Source organism: Balaenoptera musculus, chromosome 7 (genome assembly GCF_009873245.2).
Source record: "Balaenoptera musculus isolate JJ_BM4_2016_0621 chromosome 7, mBalMus1.pri.v3, whole genome shotgun sequence".
NCBI classification, from domain to species: Eukaryota; Metazoa; Chordata; class Mammalia; order Artiodactyla; family Balaenopteridae; genus Balaenoptera; species Balaenoptera musculus.
Window position 1 is genome coordinate 42,589,499 of NC_045791.1, and position 22,286 is coordinate 42,611,784.

At 43.5% G+C, this 22,286-nt stretch overlaps 1 protein-coding gene across 1 annotated transcript in view; it reads right to left on the reverse strand.

Annotated features, from left to right (window-relative positions):
• The window catches only part of ITGB6 (integrin subunit beta 6), a 125,155-nt gene extending 118,276 nt beyond the window's left edge, over nt 1–6,879 (reverse strand). The window contains exon 1 of the mRNA XM_036857552.1: nt 6,694–6,879. The gene's annotated coding sequence lies outside the window, so the exon portion shown is untranslated. The remainder of the gene's footprint in view (nt 1–6,693) is intronic.
• Between the last annotated feature and the right edge of the window lie 15,407 nt (nt 6,880–22,286).

The window sequence follows — 22,286 nt, forward strand, 5'->3', positions numbered from 1 at the left end:
CAGCTATGAGAAGGAAGGAACCCGGCCATAGGCCACACCATGGATGGACCTTGAGGCTATTACGCTAAGTGAAATAAGCCAGACAGAAAAACACAAATACTGCAAGGTATCTCTTATACATGGAATCTCACAAAAAAAAAAAAGTCAAACTCATAAAGACAGAGGTAGAAATGTGGCTGCCAGGGGCTTGAGGGGTAGGGAAAAAGGGAAATAAGAAGAAACTGGTTAAAAAAAAAGAAAAAATGAGGTAGGGCCAAGACCTGAACTCTCCCGGCAAATTCAGTTTCTGTTCATAATGCCTTTCAGATCAGAAAGACACCCACTCTATTTTCCTCTTGGAGCTACAAATAAAACTGTTCTTACACCTAAAAAGGGATTTTACCGATCCAAAATGGATTATTATTAAAGTGGCCTCCCAAATTCAGCGGATGCTCAGAGGTCAGAACTGAGAACCTGAACTAAGCCACATGGGGGTAAAAGTATGAACTGTGTTTTCAGATATTCTAAATTCAAATTCCAGGGCTGACATTTAGAGCCTCCCTTCGAAGCCAAGTTTGGCATAGTGCTCCGATTCTAAATAGCAAAATTGACCTTCCCTCTTAGACTCAGATTCTAAATTATTCTGAAGATTCTTCCCCTTAGACCGCTCCTGACAGCCAACCTGAAACAGCCTCCAGGACACTCTTGCTGATTTACAACTGCAATCTTGCTAAAAGGAATGGGAAAAAGCCAAGATGAGTTTCTGTGGGACAGAATTACTGGCGTGAAATACTAACATCGCTGCAACGTGGCATATGACTGACTAGCTGCCCTCCCTTTCTTATTTCACTGAAATAGGTCATTTGTTACAAAACGGAGGGAGCCTTGCTCCTCAGCCCTTGGCCCCCCAAAGGAGGAAAGGAAAAGGCTGCTTATGGCGCTCCTTGGTGTGTGCCTGCCTGTGGCTCCCCAAAGCCAACACTGGGCCAGTGAGGCTGTCCTTATTAAGTGCCCATGTCAGTGGTTTGTCTCTGATGAGGATCTGTGACTGCTGTGTGCAGAGCCCTGCTGTTTCCTGTCTTTATTGAAGGAATAAAGACTGGGCAGGATGCAGGCAGTAAGCTCCAGCTGTCCCTGCTTAAAATACACTGATGAGATAGGAACTGGCCATTTGGGTTTGACAAAATATTCTCTAAATGAGGAAGGGGGTACCTTGCGCTCAAATTTATTCTCTCCCAGAAACTTGACCCACCCTATCAGTTAGTCAATCAAACATTTGCTGGCAGCGCTCACCACCTCCCATCTTTTACAAAGGGTGGGGTGCAGCCAGAAGTAAAACCCTACAAGTTATTAAAGGCTTGGCTTGGAAGAGTGGAAAATTCAAATGAGAACAGGGCCAGGTGGGCAACGTGAATGAATGAGTGAATGAATGAAGCTGTTTCATAATAGCACCTTAAGATACTTTTTTTATACACATCGGTTTTCCTTGTATATTTAATACACAAGAATATTCTTTCCCTCGCAAAGTCAGAGCCCTGTTGGTCTACCTTCGGTTTTCACATTTTTAAAAGAGACAGGGCTATCTTCCTCAACCCTTCTATAAGATGACAATAGGGCAAATGCCGACTGAAATGGCAACCGACAGCAGATTCAGTGTTGAGACGATTGGAGATACTGCAAGGCAGCGTGAGGACTGAGTCCGGTTAGAGATTATGGGTTATCACAAGGGAGCAGCTGCTTACTAAGGGCCCTGTTGCCTTATTGCTAAGTGAAAATGGGAGCCCAGAGTATATTTTCAAATTCTTCTGGGCTTCCCTGGTGGTGCGGTGATTAAGAATCCGCCTGCCAACTCAGGGGACACAGGTTCAAGCCCTGGTCCGGGAAGATCCTACATGCCGCAGAGCAACTGAGCCCGTGGGCCACAACTACTGAGCCTGTGCTCTAGAGCCCGCGAGCCACAGCTACTGAGCCCGTGTGCTGCAACTACTGAGCCTGCACTCTAGAACCCGTGAGTCACAACTACTGAGCCCGTGTGCTGCAACTACTGAAGCCCGCGCACCTGGATCCCATGCTCCGCAACAAGAGAAGCCACTGCAATGAAAAGCCCGGGCACTGCAACGAAAAGCCCGCGCACTGCAACGAAGAGTAGCCCCAGCTCGCCGCAACTAGAGAAAGCCCGCGCGTAGCAATGAAGACCCAGTGCAGCCAAAAATAAAATTAATTAATTAATTAATTTAAAAAAAATTAATTAATTAATTTAAAAAAAATCTTCTAAAGCGCTGTTCTTCCCCCTACATGACATGGAGTATGTTGCCATTTCTCTCCTTGGATTTCTTCAGGCTCGTCTTGCCCTTCCATTTCCCCCAAGTGGATGGGAGGCTCCCCATTGAAGGCTGAGGGGTTTCCCTCTTTGTCTGCTCACAGGGATAGTCTGAGTTCTTTGCACTAGAGAAACTGTGAGATAATAAATGTTTGCTGGTTTAAGCCCCTCGGTTATGGTATGATTTGCTGTGTGGCAAGAGATAACTAATACATCTTGATTCTGTGGTTGGATATCATTCTTCCCGTCCAACTTCATGTTGTTCACACAAGGAGTAAGCGTGTACTTTCTACGTATATCAAAACCTCCAACTGATACAAATTATAGGTATGACGGAGCCCCTGGAGGTACTTCTAGAAGCCTCCTTAGGATCAGCATTGGTTCTGCACACAGCATCCTTAGATATGGTCCTTTAATCAGTTCATAATATCCACTTCGCTGTAAGAGAGAGGCTACACAGGACATTGGTAGGAAGACTTGAATGGAGCCTTGATGAATTACAAGGATTCACACAGGCCCAGAGGGATGGCAGGTAGGAGCATATTCAGTGCAAACAGAAGAGTCCTGTATAAAGGCAGGATTCAAGGGACAATGGAGAGATGGCTGGACTGCAAGATTTGCGGGGGAAGGATTGTGTTTGTCTTGTTCACTGTCTCCATCCCTGGTCTGGCAAATAAAGGCTCAGTAATTTTTTTTTTTAATGATATAATGAAAAAATGGGGAGTGTGTATAGGTGAAGAGTTAGAGAGGTTTGGATATGAAGGCTAGCCAGGTTTGTGAAGAACTATATGGTTGACATATTTTTCTGGGAGTCAATCTTTCTCAGCTGGTGAGGGATCAACATCTGCCTGAGCTTTGGGCAGAACTTAAGCAGAGTCAATACTTGGTGTGATAAGGAGATGCCAAGAAGACTGTGGGTCATGAACTGTGGTTGCCAAATGTCACCACGATAGGCATGATTAATTAAACCTCAGAAACCTCTCAAAGAAGTATTTATCTTGGGGAGAACTGCATGGGGGGAAACGACTAACCCAGAATGGCAAAGGTAGAAACTGTGCTGGTAATTGATCTTGAAGTCAAGGTTACCAGGTTAAACCTGAGATCCAAGCTGGGAACTTGCATAGATGAGCAGTGAAGAAGAGACAGCCTAGAGGCATTCCATGGATAAGACACATGCATGATGTCTGTCTCAATTTTAACAGCCTCTTGGGTTCCTAAGTCTTCCAGGATTGGACAGTCCACATCAGGCGACAAGCCCCAGCCCCACACATCCTTGCTCCTGCCTCTTTTTCTCTGACCTAATTCCCTGGCCCCCAAGACTTTTCTAGGTCATCTCTTGGTAGAAGCATCCATTTTTCTGTAATTCAGATATGGGTCCTTAGACTACGACCCAACTTCAAACCTGGTAAGTCAAGTTCTGTTTAGTGAAGGGCATAGGTTAAGATGGGCCTTGGATTCAGATATACTTTTGTGAAGGCAACTGGCTGATTTTTTCATGAGATTTATATTTTTATTAATTAATACAACAAAATGTATTTACTGATTCAATTGAGATATGGCTCTAAATGATGGGAACACAAAAATGAATAATATAAGGTGCCTACCTTAAAAGCCTCATAGTCTAACTGGAGAGTCCAAAATGTTTATGTGAGCTGTGTGTGTGTGTGTGTGTGTGTGTGTGTAGCTTTGGAAAAGAGTCAGGGAAAACTCCATCAAAAAGGTAATTCTCAAACTGAATCTTGATGGGAGAAAACTAGAAAATCACTAGGCAGATCTGGAGACACAGAAGAGCATGGTGGGTTTAGGGAAGAGTAGATACTTAGTTTGGTCAAAGCATAGAGTATATTTATGTGATGAAGGGAGAGATGGAAAGATGGCATGAAGGAAATGATAAGGAATGAGCTGGAAAAAGTAAGCAGGAGTTTCTGGATCTTGAAGGATCTTGAATACTGGTCTAGGGAGTTTGAAATTTATCTCATAGGTGATGAGGAACCATGGAAGGATTTTAAACAGAAGAGTGATGCATTCTGATTTGTGATTTTGAAAGATAACTAAGGGTAGAATATTGGTGAATTGGAGGCGGGGAGATTGGCTAGGAGGCTATTACAGAAGTCTAGGCAAACGTGGGTGAAATGTAATGACAGTAAACATGGAAGGGGAGAGGATCAACAACAGATCCTTAGGAATCTGAATGGACCAGGCCTGGCAGTGATGGGAGGTGGCGGATGGCTGTAGAGATGTAGGAGGCTAAATAAGGCTGAGGTCTCCTGCTCAGGCACTTGGTTGAAGTAATTTGATATAGTAGAGCTATCTGTGTGGGTGAGCTTTGTGCTGTTTAAGCAAAAGATCAGTGTTAATATTAAAATTCGACGTATCTATCAACCTGCTCTGGGGGTCTCAAAAAGGTAGGATGTTGTGAAGGAGAGAAGAGATCAGATTATGGTTCAGAATAGTTAAGTATAAAACTAGATGCCGGTGGCATGAAGGACAGTCCAGGGCCTTCTTGTGGGAAGGCCAGCTGAAAATAGCTCTCTGGGCTGGGCCGGCTGAACTGGCAGGCAAGGTGTGGGTGACATTCCTGTGAGCAATGTGGATCCCCAGATGACCTTGGCCTATAGTTAGGTCTCACAATCAGCTGCGGCTGGTTTCCAAAGCAGCAACAACAGCAGCTGACAGGTTTTCTTCTCTGTCAAGTATATTTTCTTCTCTGTCAAGAAAAAGTGCTCATAAGCAATACATTTCCCAAGTAGCTACTCTTTCTGGTTTGACTAAGGGCTTCTATGGTGGAAAATATGCCCATGGTTTCTGTAAAACCATTTAAAAAAATTCATCACTTTTTTCTTGAGTCAAAATACCTTGAACCTCTTGGGTAACTTAGGAGAATTCAGTGTAAGTTCTACCCCTGGAAAATAGGCCGAAGAAATGCCTGCTTGTATGTTTTAGTTCAGTACCTAATCTCACCCCCACTCTCCCTACCGCCTCCCCACATGTTTCAATAAAAGTAAATTAGAATATAAGGATTCAAAGGCAGGGAAGGAATCCAACCTTAACAGAGTAGAAATCAATGTCCCCTTTTGGGATCTGAAGTTGGAACACAAGAATCTAACTTTGAGATGCTCAGATGAAAAATTCTGACAATCACTTAAAGTTCATGTCAAAACATCTGGTGGTAAGTTTGTTTTAGCGTATGGTAACTGGGGATAATATTGTGAGACTGCAATAATGTTTTTTATTTGTAAATTGAGCTTTAGCTTCTGTACTTCATCTAGGAAACGCTAGAGGGAGTACGTCAGATAGAGGAAAAAGGCTACCATGAGAATGAAAGGAATGAAGAGGAGAGATGGCTGGGGAGGAAGGCATTTCTCCATTTCACCGAGGCTCAGAATTTTACTTAGGTAGACACTAATCTTTATACTATCACCAAGTGACTTGAAACCTTGTACCCCAAAACTTTAACTGTGATCTGCCGAGCCTGATTAGAAACCAAAACAGTAAATAACAGCCATTACTCTCTGACCAGAATCTATATTCTGTCCGTTTTAGGAATCTGGAAAGCCAATATGACATAGCTCTATCTGTGAGGCTTTAACTTGAGAGGACATGTTATCTGGATGAATAACCTTTCACAGATATCGGATTTTTTTTTACAGCACTGATACTTCCAAGTGCTCAAAGTGAATAGTAATGATACAAAAGTGAATAGTAATGACACCAGGCATTTTCAGACACTTGTAGGAATAAAATGTGCTCTTTGTAGACATCCTAGATTGAAGGATTTCCCCTTCATTTTCTCCATAGTTCTCATGAATTAGCTCTACATTTAAACACCATTTTACAATCCAGAAACACTGAAGTTAACTGGCCCAATGTAAAGCGCGTGTCAATGAGAACGGTTATTTTTCTTGTTTAAATTTCCAGTTCCTTAATTCCTTTTTGCCTCTTGCAAATGCTAAAAGAGCTAGTGAGGGCTAGAGTCAAATCACCTATTTTTAAAAAAATGTTAACAATTAATCACTCTAATCAGAAACAAATATCTTAAAAAGCTTCTTAAGAGACTAATCAACTGAATGTTAAAGTATTTTAATAAGTGATGAACTAATAATTCTGTGAAATATTATCCTTAAACCATAGCAGATTTTTGAAACACAACTGTTAAAAACATGTGTGAATTCCAATATAAGAAACATCACAATAAAGCATGCTAAGTTAATAAGGATCTGCCCTTTTACAAACTATGGGGTCAGCCTCACCTGGATGTTAAGATGAAGAGAATAGAAATAACATTATAAACTTTCTAAGGCAGCGTCTGCTCGAAACGATCAGTTACACTGACAAGGAAAACTTAGCTCCGAAATTTGGGTTTGCTTTTGTTAGTCATGCATTATCCTACTTACCTCTCAGGGCAGACCTTTAATCTCAGAAAGTGCTGAGATGCATTACTGCACCCGTTATCAAAAGTCTTTGGCAGAAATACCACTTACCCTTGCTGTGGTAATGAACAGATTTATAACATTCTGGTGTCACTATTCCTGAAAAAGCACATTCATTTGAATGTTTCTTCCACAAACATAGTGAACTAGTTCATGAAGGCACATGGGTGTAGAACACTATGGAGAGATACTGCTGGTAAATGACAGAACGTCTGGTTGATTTACACAAAACCCCAAGTGGTTGTATGAGAATAGGTTAGGTTTAGATTGACGAGCAAATGTGTAACAACACTTCTGGCTGACAAATGGCAGAGCTATGCCAGTGTGCTAGCTTCTCTGGAGAGCGACAGAAAGTAAGGCGGGAGGATCAAGTTCATTCCATAAAGGACATTCAAACCTCATGGACGGCAGGGTGGTGGGGTATTAAGCACATATAGATTTTAATACCCCAAAATAGTACTGGGCAAATTTAGAGTTGAGCTGGCATTCAAGCCAATGACCGAACTCCTATCAAATTTTCCTGTATTGACTCAGAGACATAGAGAACAGACTTGTGGTTGCCAAGGGGGAGGGGGATTGGGGAGGGGAGGACTGGGAGTTTGGGGTTAGCAGATGCAAACTATTACATATAGAATGGATAAACAGCAAGGTCCTACTGTATAGCACAGGGAAGTACATTCAACATGCTGTAATAAACCATAATAGAAAAGGATATGAAAGAGAATATATGTATATACATATATATATATATGGCTGAATCACTTTGCTGTACACCAGAAGATAGCACAACATTGTAAATCAACTATACTTCAATAAAAAATAAATTAAAAAAATTTTTTTCCCTGTATTGTGTGTGTTTATATTGATATTCCCTCAGAAGGATCCTGGTGTTTTCAAGATGAGTCTAATTTATTGGCAACCTTGGTTTAAAGTCACTAGCCTCTAAAAATGGCTGGTTTGGGTAAACTAGAAAATGAAAATAAAAACTGCTGAGGTGGGCTTCCCTGGTGGCGCAGTGGTTGAGAATCTGCCTGCCGATGCAGGGAACACGGGTTCAAGCCCTGGTCTGGGAGGATCCCACATGCCGCGGAGCAACTGGGCCTGTGAGCCACAACTACTGAGCCTGCGCGTCTGGAGCCTGTGCTCCACAACAAGAGAGGCCACGATAGTGAGAGGCCCGCGCACCGCGATGAAGAGTGGCCCCCGCTCGCCGCAACTAGAGAAAGCCCTTGCACAGAAACGAAGACCCCACACAGCCATAAATAAATAAATAAACAAATACTTAAAAAAAAAAAAAAAACTGCTGAGGTTAGTATCAAAAATGGTGACAAGCACTAAATGGTCTAGATTGGGTTTGATTTATTCCTGCTGGGCACAGAGGAGGACAAGAGACATCCATACAGCTTTTGCGAAGAAGGATGAAGTGTTTGGACCACATTCTTCCTCCGTGACTGAGCTGATTGTTCAGGGCTTTGGGTCTGCCTTCAAGGACAGGGGTAGGATAGTAATGACAGGTACTGTTCATTGAGTCCCCGTGGTGGTCCAGGCCCCCTGCTCAGCGCTTGAGGTGCATTATCTCACTTAATTCTTCCCACCACACTGTGGGGTTGGGTTTATGATCTTGCTTTATAGATGAGCCTGCCGCTCAGAGAGATGACTTACCCAGGGTCACGCACTAGTCAGTGACAGAGTTAAGATTTAAACTCCAGTCAGACCCCAAAGCACTTGCCATGGTGCTACACTGCTTCTTGAACGCCTGATGAACAGCACTGGTGGCCGTTTGGCAGATTGCAAGCCCTGTGGCATTTGAGCAGTGTAGAAGCCAGAGAGCAGCGGAGAGCCAGGAGACTTGGGTTTGAATCCTGACTCTACCACTTACTGGCTGTGTGATCTCCGAAAAATTTCTAACCTCTTCCGACTGTCTCCTCATCTATGTGTGTCTTGTGTGTGGTGGCGTATTAGTACTGTTCATTTCTAACCTTCTGTGATCCCATGAGCCTTCAAGGGGCTTTTCCTTTCCTGTAATTGAGGTGCAAGTTTGTTCTTTTGCTCTTTAGGTGAACTCAGCAGTGAGAAAACATTTCTATTTGAAATTCAAAGACTGAGTTAATTTCTGCCCTAGAGATATTATTCCTTCTCTGCAAAATTCATTTCCTCTGTGAACTGCCCCAACACAGGCTAGCTTCCATTTCCCGGGTGGAAAACTCCATTGTATGCTGAGCATGGCGCTCTGTTCCCAAAGGAGCCATAGAGAGGCCCATAGGACGTGCTAGAAATACAGAATGGTATTTTATAATGTTATTTCAAAAGAAAGCCACTAAAGGTGGCTCTCATCTGAAGGCAATAAATGTTACTTCCAGTGGCTCCGAGAACCGAATATTCATGTCGTTGCCTGTTTTGGATGCTTTGGTTCTATTTCTGTAAATTAATGAGGTTTTATTTATTGCATTCCCTCCTTGTGCATAACTCACTATGGCAATGCTGATGAACTTTCTCTGAAAACTGCTGTCTACACTTAAAGTGGCCCCCGTTCCAGCACCCCCCCCAACCCCCCGCTTGTTAGGCTTGCACCCATTTTCCTGTTGAGGGAAACATATACATTGGCTCCCCTGCCATGAGCGGTCACCACCCGCTGCGCACTGCTTGGCATTCTTTAGGATCAAGTGACATGGGCCCAGCTGTATGTGGGGAGCAATGTTGGAAAATTCCTTTGATGTTGCGCCTTGTGACACTCAATGACTGAATCCAAGCTTTTGCTATTTGACCAAATGCCAATGCGCTAGTTCCTGAATATCTATGATCTTACAGATAGCTGGATGGAAAAATAAGAACAAACCACCAGAGAAAAATATTTCAAAACTATTTTGCAGGGCTAATTAAGGTAAAGCTTTGATGAATTGGAAAGTTAGTTGAGCCGAGTGTTCTAGTTAATTAGGAGCTAAGGTATAATACTTAAAAAAAATTCATTTACTATGTACAGAGTGCCATCTATGTATAAGGTATTACGAATGCAAAGAGGGGCAAAAGTTCATACAGTGCTTTTATCCAAAGCATCTTCTGGTTTTCTTCTACCCATTGTTGTTGGAAATTTTGTCCTATTTCCTTCCAGTCCTTGTTAATGCTTATGTTTCCTTGGTACAAATGACTCTGTATGTGATCATACAGAATATGTATTTTGAATCTATTTTTATTCATTTAACACCGTAAGAATTTAAGTATCATCTAAGCATGTGATGATGTACTTAAACATTTCCTTATTTACTTAAAATCTAGGTTGCTTCCACTTATTTCCCATGATAAAAAGAAAATGCTATGAGGAAAAGCTTTACACACAAAGGTTTCCCCTTATTTATTTATTTAGTTTTTGTATTTCCAATGACAAATTCTCATATGTGGAATTATTGGATCAAAGAAGACAATTTTATCTGCTTAGTGTTATCGGTATGCATTGCAACTACTTTCCAAAGGAGTTATACCAATCTATGCTTGCTCTACCATTGTTTGACCATAAGTCAGTCTCTCCTTACTATCTCCATAATTATTGGGCTTTTGTTTATTAGTTTACCTATTTTGCCTTTATATCAGGCAAAATACTTTTGAATAAAAAACAAACTTAACACCCATTATTTATTTAATTCATACAATAACCTTGTAAATTCAACAGTCTACAGGTGAATAGATGCTGGGAAAGATTAAGTGACTTGCCCAAGTCGGTACAATATTAACAGAGCTGGAATTTGATCTTGCCTATTTTGAGTCCAGACCTGTTGTGTGCTTCATTCTATCACAGCTGCCCCTTAAATAACCAGATGGGTCTGGGCTAATGAGGCCTCCAAGAGTAGCTTGGAGGGGCTCCGTGGTTGGTATGTACAATGATGGAATTGATTAGCGGGATTGTCCAAATGGCTTTGTTCCCTTAAAAAACCAAATATTACCTAGAACGGAGTGAATTTTTGATTAATTTCCACGTGCTGTTTCACCCTCCCACATGCACATTAAAGCAATTAAACAAGAAGAAGAATGTCTTTCAATAGTGCCCAAGTGTTGGAGTATTTTAACTAAACTCAGAGATACATGAGTAACGCCAGTGGAAGTTGTTCTTGCATATCTGAGGCAGAATGCGGCCTTTTGACGTGAGCCTATTAAACACAAGGAAACTCACAGTTAAAATTCCACTCTTAGCCCTCCAGCCAAGATAGGAATGGCCCTGGCCACAAAACATGAAGGACAAGGTTGCCACAAGGCCCGGTCATCTGTTGGCATTATAGAGCAGGGCAGGCAAACCACAGTAAATCAAGGTCTCAGCTTCATTCTTCAAAAAGCCGACTGGATGAAAATACGTGCTTCATTCTTCAAGGTGAGAAGTCTGGTTTTGCTGGAGCACGGTGTGTGGAGAAAATGAAAAGACACCCCCTGGTAGGAGGGAGTTTGGAGGCCCCAGGTATCCATTTGGAAGGTCATCTTGGAAAATAATTTGGGACCATGTGGCCTTCTTATTCTTTGTAGGAGTGAAAAGAAGGCAAATCCAGCTTGGAGGGTACCGTCCTGTAAAATGGCAACATCTGCCAGCTCTGGCTCCACCAAGCGTGGCTCGGGCCAGAGTGTTTGTGCTTCCATTCAGCTGGAGGCTCTTGGGGTTTAGAAGGTCCCCTGTGAGCTGAGCAGGAGGCTGAATAGTAGAGTTTAGCAAAACTCAGGAATGAGCTCACCTCACTTAGATTACAAAATCCCATTAATCTCTACTCAGACCACCACTGAACGGACTTAAAAAACAAAACTACAGGGCTTCCCTGGTGGCGCAGTGGTTGAGAATCCGCCTGCCAATGCAGGGGACACGGGTTCAAGCCCTGGTCTGGGAGGATCCCACATGCCGCGGAGCGACTAGGCCCGTGAGCCACAGCTACTGAGCCTGCGCATCTGGAGCCTGTGCTCCGCAACAAGAGGGGCCGCGATAGTGAGAGGCCCGCGCACCGCGACGAAGAGTGACCCCCCCCACTTGCCGCAACTGGAGAAAGCCCTCGCACAGAAACGAAGACCCAACACAGCCAAAAATAAATAAATTAATAAATAAAAGTTAAAAAAAAAAAAAAAAAAAAAACTACAACAAATCACCAGTATCTAAGACACAAAGCTACAGCTCTGAATGTGGGGAGCAGAAAGAATGTCTTGTTAACATCACCTGACTTCTTCTGGATAATTGTAAAGAAGAGTGGCTGCTTCAAGCATTCAGATCATCTCCTCTAGAGGCTTCTACAGGGAGATGAAACTGCTCTGGTGCATCCTTCAGTGCTGAGCAGCCGATTTAAATTCACCCTGCCTTTAAGGAGAAAAGCTGGAAACAGCAGGATGCCTTTGTAGGAATGCAGAGAAATGAACAGCTCTCTGGGTCCCTTGTTCTGTAACCACATTTTAATTTTAATCACTGAGGCATCCTGTAAAAACAGTAACAAAAAACAGCTGGGAAGTGGCATTGATTTCAAAATCACATAATGACATCTCCACTCCATCAGTGTATTTTCATAGCCTTTTTCCTGAAAGGCATACGTATGGTCCAGAGCTCTGCCTGGAGCTGGGTTCTTGTTTTGCTGGTGGCACTTGAGAGAAGGCATGCTGAGTTGAGTGCCAGCGGCATTTTCCCGTAGTCTAGTCTAAACGGCTATTTTCTCTGACGTGACTAGGATGTTTTCTGTCACCTCCAAACATTGCAACTGTGATAGCATTATTTCCAAGGCTTGTAGCCTCTGTGACAGTCAGGAATGCAGGAAGATGGACCGTTCCCGCATGGTCCTGGCCAGGAGGTGGAACTGGGGAGGAGCTGCCCGCATTCTGCCCTCTGTTGTTTTTGGAAGGCTTTCCTCCGGGTTTTACTACTGGGTGGTCCCTTGGGCCTCCCACTACATTCCAAATATTTCCAAACTCTCTGAGAGGTGGCAGTTCTACCCCAGGAGCGGAGGACTCCCCTGCCTCGGGCGGGAGGCTGGGTGGCGCTGGCTGTCCCTCGGGCACAGCATTCCTCTGTGCTTTCCCCCTTCGCTGGCTTTGAAGTCAGTTTGAGCAAGATAGAACTGTGAACCTGAAGTTCTAAGATTCCAGATACAGTGGATTTTTCTTTTGCAGCCCCTTATGCTTGAACGCTCAGTGGTCTCCAACTTTTTGGATGCCTCACCAGAATCAGTAAAAGATGTTAAGCAGATACTCCCAATACTGTTATTTGTTTATAGATACACATGTACTATTGAACTAATACGTCATTAATTAAAAACAAACAAAGAGAATGCTTTTTAAGGTGAGACAATATTAAGTTCTTTGTTTTCTGGATGGCAAAAAAAGCCCTTCTTGCTTTCACTAGCTATTAACATTGTATGCTCATTTTATATTTATACGCTTCACTCGAAAAGCTTGCATTACCACTTTGTGATTTGATTCAAAAGTCTGATTCTAAGCACAGTTTATTTTGGTACCTGATTAGTGACTACTGTGTCTAAAAGCAATGCTACAAAGATATGCAAGAAGCACATTGTTGTCTGTAATGACTCCATCTTGACATGTTTCTGGCCACATCCACTAACCAGGCAAAGATTCTGATGAAAGTTTATTAATAAGTTTCCATCTTTTTTGGCATCAATCAATTGCTCTTATAATCTAATGAAAAAGTGCTTCCAATTGGCCAAACCTAGAGAAAGTCAGAAGGCAAGGAAGCCTCACTGAAGCACCATTTTTGCAGATAGCAGATAGATAGATAGAGATATGCTCAAAGCTCTCTGAAATTATACACTTGAAAGGTTTTTAAATAATTTCTTTAACTCCTACTTCCAAGTTTTTACAATGTGTATTTATCGGAATTTTTAACAGAGAAAACATTGTTTTCAGAAGCGATTTACACAATGGTGGAAACAATTCTAAATATCCATTTCCGGAGTGTTCTCTCCATAGCATGAATTTCTTTTTCAGGACAGTCACTTTCTCACTCCCTGGTACAACGATGTCAGCATTTCCTGGGCTAGACCGATGTGGCGTCTTTATTTACGAAGAGCTCACCACTAGGTTGCATATTCTAAGAGCTTCTTGTCACCGTTGGAAATTTCAGAAAATGTTTTTCACGTGGTAAGATGGCAGAAGGGTTCATCTCACCTGATGAACCGTTCTGGTCTGGGTCTGCTGGGTAGGATTACATGTTAGGAACAACCCAGACAAATTGCTGGGAACAGGTGGATGAGTCTATGTTCTGGCAAGTAACCGCTGATGCACACAAATGGGGTAATTGAAGAGGGTTTGATAAAGATGGCATATTATATTATATTATATTATATCATATCATAATATAAGCAAAGGGAAACCAGCCATGATAGAGCAGCAACAGCAGGGAGCCCTTTCTTCCTTCCCCTAAGCCTGGAGTCCCGGGAGGGAGCAGTGACAAAAGCCATGGAGAGAACTGTGGCTCTAGAACAGGGAGCAGGGTCTGCACCTGTGACTTTGGTAGAAGGCCCTAACAAAGTACCATGATTGGGCAGCTTAAAGAACGGAAATTGATTTTCTCACAATTCTAGAGGCTAGAAGTCCAAGATCAAGGTGTTGGCAGTGTTGGCTTCTTCTGAGGTGTCTCTTCTTGGTTTATAGATGGCTGTCTTCTCCCTGTGTCTTCACATGGTCTTCCCTTTGTGCATGTATCTGTGTCCAAATCTCTTCTTATAGAGACATCAGTCATATCTGATTAGGGCCCATCCTAATGACCTCATTTTAACTTAATTCCCTCTCTAAAGGCCCTATTTCTAAATACAGTTACATGCTGAGGTCCTGGGGATCAGGCCTTCCCATATGGATTTAGGGGAGACACGTTTCAACCCGTGATGGGGACACGGCCAATCTGCGGGCCACAGGGAGGAAGCCTGGGCAATAAACCTTGATTAATCAACCCTCCAGCCCACTGGTTGCAGGTACCTCACATTGGCCAACCCCAGATGGAAGCCAGAGGCAAGGGAGCCAGCTTGATGCCATCCTGAAGGTCAGTCTCCTGAGACACAGAGAGTTAAAAAAGAGTAATCTGGAGGAGCAAACAGAGAACACCCGGCTCGCAGCGGTGAACTTAGAAAACAGAGATTTCGTTGACCTATAGTGCTATAAATAATTTAACATAGAAAGAAGGAAAGAAGCCAGATAAACCAGGGTGTTTGGCCTTGTGGATTGCAAAAGAGATGCTAGTTTCACAGAAATGCTGTTATGAGCCTTGGGTTTGTGGAAACAGTTTGAAAATCTTACACAGCACTAGTCCTTGCAAAAATTAGAAAAAGACATGCCTGTGGGCAGACAAATTGGAGAAAGGAGGCTTCAGCTTGACTGAGCGGTCCTTTTATGAGCTCACCATTCGCCGTCCTCAGCGAAGCACCCCCTGCAGGACCCTGGGGAGCCACCCTTATCACGGACCCAGATTCAGAGTCAACAAGCCACCAGCCCTTCGTTCCAGCCCCTCATCATGAAGAAATGGAAGGACAGATTTTGATGTCGTGTCTGCTATACCCTGCAAACTGGTTTCCCTCTAGTTCACATGGGAAGAATCATTAAGCTACAGAAGAATTTATCACTGCCTCTTTTATTAAATCAGTCAATCCCCCTTTGCTGGCATTTTCTGGCTGACTTGAACTTAAATAACAATTTGGTGGGTCTTCCACCTAAAGGGAGCCATTAATGTCATTTAGATAATCGTTCCTTGTTAGCACTCTGGTAACCCCATTTTAAGAGTTTGGGATTACTGACAAACATGAGATTTGCATATAAGCATCGGATTTTATTTATCCATCAGCCAGAATGCAGCTTACGGCGAGAAAGCTGTGCTCTACACAACTCCGGGGGCGCCATTCGCATAGTCATTGTAGATTTGTATGGTCATTTTGACCATTTTCTGGCAGGTGCAGTACGGAGTTCTAGGAACAGTGTACCTCCTGTGTCCCCAGTCGTTACAAAGCTGCTGGTTGGGTAAGTGACCAACTTAGGTTAGGTAGCTGTGTGTGAGGAACTCTGCTGGGCGCTGGAGTGGTCTGGGGAAAGGGAAGGACCCAGTGAAGACTAAGACATGGTCCCAACCTCTCCATACAGTGAAGAGGAGGACACCTGGGTACCCCCTCAGTCTCAGCTTCAGAATAATGCCCGGAGGAACCACCTCCACCTGCCCCACCCTCTCAGTGATCGCTGAGTGCTATCGGTGATTGAGAAGTGAAAGGTCTGGAAGGAGAACATTCCACACCCCACTCAGGTGGTGGCAACATGAGTCTGCTGTTGGGCTGGAAGGGCTGAGACTGGGAGAGACCCATGAGAGCCACTGCTGGGCCACGAGTGGAGGAGCATTCCTGAGGCTGAGGGGTGGGATCCAGTGGGAAGTAGGGTAGAGGGTGAGGGGGGCTGGCCCAGGAGCAACCTGGTCTGATCCACAGCTGCTTTGGGTGTCCATGGACACCGCGGAAACAACATCCGCAGCGCCAGAGCACCGTGACAATGAATGGCATCCTTGCTTAGTCAAGCCCCATTCCTTCTTTTCAAGAGAAAGGAGGGGAGCTCTTTTTCAGCGTTTACAGCGGGAGGCCAACACAGCTGTACGTGGGATTGTACACTGGTTACACCTTGACCCTGCACCTTCCCCTTCCCATGAGGGCTAGACCCCTCCACTGTGGTTCCTCACCCTCCTTGCTGATCTTTGTCAATACTCATCTCTCACCCACTGGACCCTTGCTACTAGTTTTTGTTTTTGTTTTTGTTTTGTTTTGTTTTAAATCGCAAGTAGAGGTATTCTTTGCACGAAAGACAGTTATTTCATCTAATCTTAGGGTCTGTGATGACCACTTTGAGAACATTTTGGCATTATCCTGTAAAGCTGAAGCTAGGCATACCCCATGACCCAGCAACTCCGCCCCTGGGCATATACCCTGCAGAAATACAGGCACAGATGCGCCGAGCATTTTCATCATAGCATGTTCAGAACAGTCAAGAGCTCCCACGTCTATCAAAAATAAAATAGACACACTTTGGTATATTTATATAATGAAATACTATGCAATGATAAAAATAAATTACAGCTAAGCAAAAATGCACGATTAAATCTTCAAGATACAATATTGAGCAAAAGATGCCAGACACAATGAAATATTGAAAGCACGATTCCACTTATATAAAGTTCAAATATGGACGAAACTAAGCTCTAGGTTTTAGGGAAGCATATTTAGGTGATACAATCATAAAGAAAAGCAAGGAGGTGAATAACACGAAGTCTGTGGAGTGTTACCTACTGAGCTGAAGGAGGAGTTGATGACTGTCGAGAGGCACAGCTGTCGGGGCACCTAGGGAGGGGGCCATGTTCTATTTCTCAACTCGGGTGGAGGTCCAGGTACTCATTTTGCTACAAGACTTCGAGCTGTACATCTATGGTGTATGCACTTTTCTAAGCTTATTTCACAACTGAAAAAAAGTTCAAAAGAAAGCAGTTATTTATTGCCTAATTATTCTCAAGGAGTTTAAGTACTGAGTTGACTCTCAAAGGATAAATAGAAGTTATCCAGGTGGAGGAGACCATCCTAGGAGCGAGACAAGAAGGGGCAAAGGTGCAGATTACAGAACGCTTCTGAGATTTTAAAGTTCGAGATGGGGTGTGGCTGGAGGTGAGGTCCCGAAGCCAGTGGAAATGAGGTCCTGGGGGAGCCAGGCATTTTAGACTTGGGCTGCGGAAGAACTTCAAGCAGGGGAATGAAATTTCAAGAAGAGGAGGCCTGTCAACAGTGACAAATGCAGCCAAGAGTTCATTCAGATCAGGATTGAGAGGTCTCTGACTTGGGAATCGGAGGTCCCTGTCCAGCCGGGATGGGAATGGCGCAGTGGAGAGCTGGCAGGAGAGCCCAGATCGCAGTAGGATGAGGTGGGACTGGAGGCAGGGAAGTGGAGACATCACCCTGGCCACTGCTGCAGGGAGGCCCAGTTGGAGGAAAAGAGACATGAGACGGTTTAGATCGGTGAATTCACTCTTTCTCCATGACCACAATAGGTTGTAGCTCTTTCTATTCTCAAAAACTCAAAGGCATTTATTTCAGAGACTTCAGAATTAACTCACGGGTAATGAGATGGTTCAACTTGGTAAGAAAGTAACCCCGCGCTTTGTGACGCTGGACTAGATTCGCTTGCCAGGCGCTGGAAAAACATCTGGGGAATTCAGGGGGGCTGCTGCATTGGAGTTTCTGCAAAATGTTGGATTTGGGGCCTCGGAGATGGCAACTCAGTGCAGGCATCTTAGAAACATCTCTGTTTCTTTAATTTAATACACACCAAATTTGGTGTCTGAGAGCATGTGAGAGACCAGCGTGTTTACCAGGCCCTTGGGGGACAGCTTTGCCAGGGTGATGTCAGTCAACGGAGTTCCTTTTATCTTCTTTTTCTCTTCCACTCAAACTGTCTAATATTCGTTTTCCTACCTAGGTCCCTTTCTAAGTTGTTCTTTCCTTCTTCCCTTCTTTCTCTTCTTTCTGCCATCCTTCCATGTCTCTTTTTATGTCTCCTTTTTGGGTTTTCCACTTCCACACCATTCCTGTTCTTCAACTTTCTGTTTCAAAACTTTGACCGCATTCCATCTGACAGTGGGAGGAAAGCAGACTTCATGGGGCAAATTTACGGCATCACAAAAGGCCCCCTTCCTCTGGTGAGCACTCACCCTCTTACGGCAGAATGACCCCTGTCCCCTGACATACGGTTCCATCTCCCTCTGGGCAGGGTAGGAGGAGAACTAACCTCCTCGCCACCCCAGACTCCCACGCAGCGTGAGGTGTGAGAGCCTGAGCAGGAGAGTAAGGCTGAGGCGTCTGTCCTGCTGAGACGGTGTCATAGATGGGAGGTTGGTCACAGACAGGGGATCTGATCGAATGAGTACAAGATCAAGGATGTCGGGAGCCAGGTTCCTTGGTGTCAGCAAAGAGAATTACAAGTAAGGGAAAATGAATGCTGTCGTGTTGAAAAGGACTGGGAAGTATGGATGCAGATGTATGTTTCTCAATATGTATCGAGAAAATACAGATGTAAGTGTGTGTGTGTTGCACGCCTATACCCACACACACACTCCTTATCCCCATTTACAGACGGGGCTGGAGAACAGTGACATGTCAGTAGCAATGAGTGTATCTAGTGCCCAAACCTTACCTTCTAAACGCCGTTCTCTGCTAAAAGGAACCAGGACTCTTTGGAGAAATGGCTGAATCTAGGACTGGACCAGGGAAAGTACAAGGCCAGCTTGGCACGTCTGGTAGGGCCAGCAAGCAAGGAGGTTCTTGAAGAATAATGGGGACCATCTTTAAAAACACAGAAGGTGGCTTGCAGGAGTTCCGACCGGCCAAGTTAGGGACAATTTGAGCATCAAAACACATAGCGATTACGGATTTGCATCCATTGAACAAAAAGGACACCCTGAGTCCATACTCATAGAAATAAGTAAATGAATAAATTCGAGTTTGAGGAAGTTCAGCACGTTTTCATGGTTCCAAAACATCTCCTCACAAACTACTTATTAACTGCAAAGTGGGAAGGAGTAACTTTACAGGGGAGATGCCTGGCAGACACCACCTTAATTAAGTGATCAAAGGGAACATCATTGATAATGAGACAAATTGAAATCACGCACCTCCCGACGGGACGCAGCGAGGAGAACACAGCTCTACTTTGGTGATATTCCCGCAAAAGTTGCAGAACCACACAGAAACATCAAACAAACCAGCCTGAGGACACTCTGCAAAGTAACCGGCCTGGAATCTTCAATTGTGTCCAAATCACAAAAGTCAACTAAAGACTGAGGAGATATTTTAGACTGAAGGAGACCAAAGGAACACGATGACTAAAGGCAATGCGTGATTTTTGAACTGGATCTTTTTACTCCAAAGGCATTACTGGAATAATTAGTGATGTTTCAGCGTGACTTTCCTTATTTTGATGGTTGTACTGTGGTCATATGGGAGAATGTCCTTGTTTGTAGAGGGTCATGGAGCTTTGGGTTGATAATTTGCTCTCAAATATATCAAGATAAAAGGTTTTGTTTTCTTTTTTGTACTGTACTTACAATTTTCGTGTTTCAAAATTTTTTTAAAAATTAAGAAATAAATTCAAAGGCACAACCACTTCGGGGGAAAAGAGGAAGATGTTATAAAGTAAACACAAGCTTCCCATTGAGAAAACATGAGAAATTTTGTGTTCACGGTGGGCCACACAGAGCTGTGCTTCGACATCCCTGGAGTTCCCTATGCTTTCTCCTCACCTCTCAAGGGTCCTTTGATGAAAAAATAGAGAAGCATTATTAATTTTCAGAGTCTTTGGAAAGCTGCAGTCTTAGGTAATGGGAAGTGCCATGATCCTGCTTCCCAACTCACAGGCCTTGCCACAGAGGAGCAAGTGCCTGACCAAATGAGCCAGCCCAGCCACTTGTCCCCGAGCTGCTGCTTCCAGTGGAATGGAAGAAACACGACAGGGCCTTTGGCATCACTGGGAGTGCTCAGTAAGCCGCAGGATGACTTGGGCCTGGCACCTCTTTTTCCTTTGAGGATCTGAACGTGGACTTGAAAGGAGCACCTGGAATGTTTGTGCTGTTGCAAAACAGACTTTTGTCCTTCAGAAGTAGAGCAATGGGCTTGGTGAGAGGGATGAAGTATACCGCCTAAGAACATTTGAGAAGAGGCTTAACTGAAAACGTCCCTTACGAGTCTATAGCATTCCAGAGTAACTTTCACGGAGTGGTGCTTTGGGATGCTGTCCTTGACTTTCATTCAGAGGCCCTACCTGAAACCACCTTGGGAAAGTGCGATTGTATTGGCACAGAAAGGTGGCGGAAGACACTGTCCAGTGCTGCCTGCAGGAGCTCCTATCGAAATCTAGTAAATACTATCTTTTCCCAGAGGATCTGGTAGTCTTTGCTCCCTTTGAAAATAAAAGCTATAGACGTATGTACCTTTCTCCCTTTTCACCTTGGCTGCCAGGAAACTCAAAATCATTGAGGTTCAACTATAGGGATGATGGAGGCCTTTTGGCTTGCAGAGCTACTTTCTGTGCTCTCTTTATCTCTTTTCACTGTTAACTTCTCAAGCCCTGATTTTTACATTTATTTTACTGTGTTTCTGGTAAGTTGCTTCAAACCTTTGTAAAAATAAAGGTTTGTAAAACAGAGACAGACAGACGAATCGCTGGGAGAGTGAAAGCTGAGGGAAATAATATACGTATTATTCCTGCACATGTCAAAGCAATGTGTAACAAAGTGGATATGATGAGATTGCTGGCTAGACTTCTGTGAAGAGAGCAATAAACATGAGTTCTCAAGACTATAGTGGAGGTTGCGGGGGAGGCAGTCAGAAAACTACACAGGTGTTTGCAAATCCACAATCTGGTGTGTGCAGAACATCTGACCGAGGTAGGTTAAAGAAGATGACATTATTAAGAAAAAGTATCCTACACCCTGATTGTTTACAACAAAACAAAACAAAACAAGATGACACTTTCTTGTTACACATCCCAATATTTTCAGAGCAGGAGTGACGAAAGAAGTCAACTCTTTGGACATCTGCTCCAAGTCCCACTCTGGCAAGGGCAGAGCTACCAAAGACTTCATTTGTCTGCCCGACAATTTCACCTGTCAGGAGGCAGAGGAACTAGTGAGGAAATGGCTGCTTTGGAGTAAATTCTGATCAGTAAGAAAGGAACTAAGTGGTTGGTAATGTGAAACTGACAAGAACCTCAGGAGAGAGCGTTTATGCTGCCTGGGCCCCTCACAGCGCTCCCAAAGTTCTTTATTTAGATCACACTTTTGTTACTTCTTGAACTATTGTCATTTATACACCGGCTCCTCACAAGAATGTTCCTTGAGGACTGGGACCACATCATGTCCTCTTTGTGTCTTCTGATGTCTGGTGCAGTAGCTTTTAAATGGAAAAAACAAATTAGTTGAATGTGCTGAATTGGAATATAATGAACATAGCAACTTGCATAATTTTAGGATGATCTGACAACATTCTTTTAAAACTTTTTTTTTCCTGATTATAAAATGTTTTCATTGTAGACAACTAGAAAAATTTGGAAAAGTATAAATGAGAAAATACAAACTTTCCATAACCCTTTCACCCACAGCTAAGCACTTTGAAGTACCTCCTCCTCATTTTTATACTTAAATACTGCTTCATAATTATGAGCATACTATATCTACAGTTCTGTGTCTGAGAGTTTCTGTTCACCTTAAATCCTGAGTATTTTTCATGCTGTGAAAATGTCTTCATTTAAAAATGGCTACGTAATATTCCATTGCATGTCTATTATAATTAATCATTGTGACAAAAAAAAAAGAGAAAGAAACAGGAATTTTAATTGGCTACAAGCTTTAAGAACTGGGAAGTCAAGAAGGAGACCATTTCACCTGCAGCAGACGGATGGGGTTGAGCCGGGGAGACAGGTGAAGCCCCAGGCTATTCCTGGGGTTCTGGGTTTTATTTTGAGTCACCTGTGGTGCATCTGGAGGGTGACCTGATGGTGAGCCAGAGCTGAAGAGTAACAGTTAAAGCCAC